Source organism: Scylla paramamosain, chromosome 30, assembly GCF_035594125.1.
Source record: "Scylla paramamosain isolate STU-SP2022 chromosome 30, ASM3559412v1, whole genome shotgun sequence".
Classification (NCBI taxonomy): Eukaryota; Metazoa; Arthropoda; class Malacostraca; order Decapoda; family Portunidae; genus Scylla; species Scylla paramamosain.
The window spans coordinates 19,329,115-19,334,114 of NC_087180.1; the positions used below are offsets into that span (position 1 = coordinate 19,329,115).

The 5,000-nt window shown below is 41.4% G+C and overlaps 1 protein-coding gene across 2 annotated transcripts in view; it reads left to right on the top strand.

Annotated features, from left to right (window-relative positions):
• Nucleotides 1–5,000, top strand: part of LOC135115989 (serine/arginine repetitive matrix protein 1-like) — a 53,084-nt gene that overhangs the window by 9,721 nt on the left and 38,363 nt on the right. The window contains exon 2 of one of the 2 annotated variants that reach the window (XM_064033192.1): nucleotides 2,785–2,819. The exons of the other annotated variant lie outside the window; for it this stretch is intronic. The gene's annotated coding sequence lies outside the window, so the exon portion shown is untranslated. The remainder of the gene's footprint in view (nucleotides 1–2,784; nucleotides 2,820–5,000) is intronic. 2 annotated transcript variants of the gene reach the window in all.

A 5,000-nucleotide genomic window follows, 5' to 3' on the forward strand; every position in this document is an offset into this window, starting at 1 on the left:
TTCAGTTTAATGCGTGAATTGACTCTGAGACGAATACTAGCGATGAAATAAAAGACATACAGTTTATATAGAAGGTAAAGACGAATGTTAGTGATTAAATAAAAGAGCTACGATTTTTATAAAGTTTAAAATCAAGTTGAGACGGATGCTAGTAATAAAAAAAATGAGAGAAAAAGGTTTACAGTTTATATTCGTAAAAAAAAAAAGAAAGAAAGAAACGGGGAGGTTGTTATATTTGTTAAAAAAATAATAAATGAAAGTTTTTTTTTCTTTTTTTTTGTTTTCTCTTCCATACAACAACACGTATTGTTTTTGAGAAGGAAAAGAACAAAGGAAACCGTGAGAAACAGACACGTGGAAGGATAAAACACACACACACACACACACACACACACACACACACACACACACACACACACACACACACACACACACACACACACACACACACACACACACACACACACACACACAGGAGAAATAGTCAACCGTGGGGAAAAAAGAAACATTTGAAAGTTGTCAATATTCACGCCGCCTCTCGTCTCTGAAAACTAAAGGGGAAAAAAAGAGGAAAATAAAAAGGAAAAACATGAGGAAACAAGGACGTGGAAAGCTGAAGGAAAACATCACCACAATTCTTTTTCTGTTTTCCTCCATTTTTTTTTTAGAGAGGAAAGAAAAACTATTATATTCACGACTGCACATGAATAAAAAGTAATCTCAAATTTTAAAGGGAAAATTTAGAGGAGGAAAAAAATATGAGGGGAAACAAGGGCGAGTTTATTTCCACAAAAGCGTACGTCATTATTTATTTATTTATTTTTATTTGGAGGAAAGGGAAACTATTGTATTTATTGTTATATGAAGTAAAATCCTGCAAAATAATCTTTCTCTTCCCTTCCGTCTCTCTCTCTCTCTCTCTCTCTCTCTCTCTCTCTCTCTCTCTCTCTCTCTCTCTCTCTCTCTCTCTCTCTCTCTCTCTTCACTTCCATTCTTATTTTTTCTTCCTTCCTTTCCTTTCATCATGTTCTCTTCCTTTCCTTCCTAATTTTCTTCTTTCTTTCCTTCCTTTCTTCCCTCTTTGTTTCTCCTATCCTTTCTTCTCTTTTCCTTCTCCTCTTTCCTTCTCTTTCCTCTCTTTACCTTCCTACCATTTCTTTCCTCCTTCTTCCTTAATTTTTTCACTTCCCATTCTTTTTTTCCTTCCATCCCTTTTCTTGTTTTCCTACACATTCCTCCATTCTTTTCCTTCCTTTTTTTCCTTGTTCCTTCTTTTTTCATCACTTCTCCTCCTCCTCCTCCTCCCTTTCCATCTAATCTTTTCCATTTTTCCATATCCTTCCTTTTCCTTCCCACCAGAGACACGTCTACACCTTTCCTCCTTCTTCCTATATTCCTTCACCTCTCATTCTTCTCCTCCTTCCTTTCCGTCCCTTCTCTTCTTTGCCTTCACTTTCCTCCCTCCTTCCTTCCTCTCCCTTCCTTCCCGACAAGCTTGTAAAAGAAAGAGGGAAAAAATGAGCTTGGAAATGGAAAAAATATGGTCTAAAGAAGGGAGACTTTGGGGTTTTCCTTTCCACAGCGCTGCAATAAAATAAAAGTAGCGTCAAACTCACAGAGGATGTTGTAAAGTAAGCTCCGGCGAAACACTTGCCTTCCAAAACCCGCCCGGGAAATTTGCAAACTTCACCTGAAACTCGAAAAATTTTGGGGTGTTTTTTTTTCTCTCTCTCTTTCTCTCTCTCTCTCTCTCTCGTTTATAATGTGTGTCTTTTTTGTTTTTTTTGTGGGGGTCGTCTTTTTTTTGTGTTTGTTTAAAGTTTAATATGTTTTTTTTTATGTGTGTGTGTGTGTGTGTGTGTGTGTGTGTGTGTGTGTGTGTGTGTGTGTGTGTGTGTGTGTGTGTGTGTGTGTGTGTGTGTCTAGCTTTTTTTTAGTTGGGTGTGTTTTGTTTAATTTTTTTTTTGAGTGTTTTTTCCTAGTGTAAATTTTCAGAAAAAAAAACGTACTGCTATTTTTTTTTTTTTTTTTTTTTGAGACCCAATGTTTATATATATTTTTTTCTTTCTGTGTGTATGTATTTTCTTTTCCTGGTGTAAATTTTAGAAGTTTCCTTTTCTTTTTTCATTTGTGTGTGTGTGTGTGTGTGTGTGTGTGTGTGTGTGTGTGTCTTTCTATAAGCCGTACATCTTTCCCTAAGCCACTCCTAAGCCACATAACCCTTTCCTTACGATACCTAACCCTTTCCAAGCCCTAACCTCTTCCCTTAAGCTCTCCATCCTTCCCCCTTAAGCCCCTATCTTCCCTGTAGCCCCACACCTTTCCCTAAGCCACCTCTAAGCCCCCCTGAGACCCTCCCCCTTAAGCCCCCTAAGCCCCCAGGTGCCTGTCAGGTCCAATACTCAAATGTTGCGAGAAGTCTTCAGCGTTTGCCAACTTCTTCTCCTCCCTCGACATTTTTGCTAAGTGACGGAGGGGGAGCGAAAGAGAGAGAGAGAGAGAGAGAGAGAGAGAGAGAGAGAGAGAGAGAGAGAGAGAGAGACTACTACTACTACTACTACTACTACTACTACTACTACTACTACTACTTCTACTGCTACCACTACCACCACCACCACCACCAGAGCCATACAGAATACAGTTCCCTTGAGAATACACACGTGAACACTTTGCCTGCTTCACGAGAGGAGGCCAGCTCGTCTAGTCCCATCTGGTGCACTGACAGATATACGAGATGACTCAGACACGGGAGGAATTCATTATATAGCTGTGTATTCTTTGCAGGTGAAGATGTAAGCGAGGGATGACTGTGTGAACTGGTAAGCACGTGATTAATAGTCTTTGTTTACTTTTTTTTTTTCGTTTTGTTTCTATTTTTTGTTACTGGTAGTTGTTTTTTTTTTTATTTCGCTTCTCTCCCTTTATTTCTGTCTTTGTGTCCGTTTATATATATAATGTCTGTCTCTTTTTCTGTCTCTCTGTCTGTATCTTTGCTTATCTATCTGTCTGTCTGTATCCATTCCTCTCCTCACCTTCATTCCTTCCTTCTTTCCGTCATTTATTTACTTACACTCTCCTCCCTTCATCTCTCTTCATCTACTTCTACGCCATTCACTCCTCACCCACACTCCTTCCTTCATTCCTCCACTATTTCCTCCATCTACCTCTTCCACTCCACCCCATTCATTCGTCCATTACTGTCCTCCCTTCAAGCACCTCTCCCACCCATCCACGCCTCTGCACACTCCTTCCCTCCATTCCGTAACACACCTCGCTATTCCTGGCCGTCACAAGCCATCACACATCATCTGCGGATTGTGGGTCGGGGAGACGAGATAACACGCGGCTCAGCGGATTAGTGACCCCTGAGAGCTGGAGGTGATGGAGGTTGGGCGGAGAGGAATCCTAGATAGAGGGACAGTGTGTGTATGTATGTGTGTATGTGTGTGTGTGTGTGTGTGTATGTATGTGTGTGTGTGTGTGTGTGTGTGGTTAGGACCTGTAGAGGATAAGTTAGCCCAATAAGGGAAGCTACAAGGTGTCATCCCTATACCTGAGAGTCGCGTGTTTGGGTCAGTGGAGGGAAGGGTACAGCCTAAAGAGGTGAGACCCGGGTGGTGATATAAGAGTATGGAGTGGTTTGGCCGTGTAAGGAAGAGCTGGAGGTGCTGGAGCCTGCGCAGAGAGGAATTCTAGATATCAGGGGGACAGCGTATGTGGGTCAGTTTGGGAGAAGGGTACAGACTAGAGAGGCGAGACTGGGGTGGTTTGGTCAAGTAGATGAGAGGTGATGAATGAGTATGAGGAGAGCTGGAGGGTGTTGAATGGGGCGCGCGGAGGAATTCTAGATATCAGAGGGACACCGTGTGCATCAGTTTGGAGAGAAGGGTGCAGAGAGACCGGGGTGGTTTGGCCAAGTAAAAGAGAGATGATGCAATAGGGTGGTTTGTGTGTGTATGGAGGAGAAAGTATAAGAATGAAACGTAAGAAAATCAGGGAAACTGCAAGAAGTCATCAGGCCTACATGTGACAGTCGTGTGGGTCAGTTTTGGCGAGACTGAAATAATTTGGCTTTGTGGAGAAGAAGGGAGCTGTATAATCTTTCGTAATAATATATGATAGTTGATAAATACTTTTTTTTGATCATATACATGTCAACCTATAACTAGAATGAGAATATAATGAAACAAGATACGGCAAAAGGCCAATTGATGTACACAAGGCAGCTCCCGACGTTTATAGATTCTGAAAATACCTTTGAAATCCCCAATAACTTCCAGCAGGACGTGTTAAAAGGAGACGAGGGAAGGCATGGAGGCGTTTTGGAATACGAGGGTCTGAAAATGAATGCGTTCGGTTTGGAGACTAACTGACTGACTGGCTGACTGGCTGACTGACTGGGTGACTGGCTGACTGGCTGACTGACTGGTTGACTGCCTGAATGAGTGAGTGACTGGCTGATTGACTGGCTGACTGGCTGACTGACTGGTTGACTGCCTGAATGAGTGAGTGAGTGACTGGCTGATTGACTGGCTGAGTGAATAAGTGAATGAGTGAGTGATTGACTGGTTGCTTGGTTGACTGGCTGGGTGACTGACTGACTGGCTGAGTGAGTGAGTAAATGAATGAGTGACTGGCTGACTGAGTGACTGGGTGACTGTCTGGCTGACTGACTGACTGACTGACTGACTGACTGTTCAAGCTGCTTTACAGAATTCTGAAGGCATTGGAGGGAGGTATTGCATGCGTTTAATAAAATGAAACCAGCTAAAATTCCTGATTCGGGGAAAATATCACATCGGATATTTTGACAGAGCGAGAGCAATACCATTCCTTCACTTACTATTCTATTTAATGCATTCATAAAAAAAATAAGAGACGAAAATTGATGGGAATAAATAAAATAAAAAGTATTGTAATTAAAGTAAAACTGTAGGTAAAGAAAAAAATAGATCTGAGGGTAAGAAAAAAAATAGATGGACAAGAAAAAAATAAAGAAA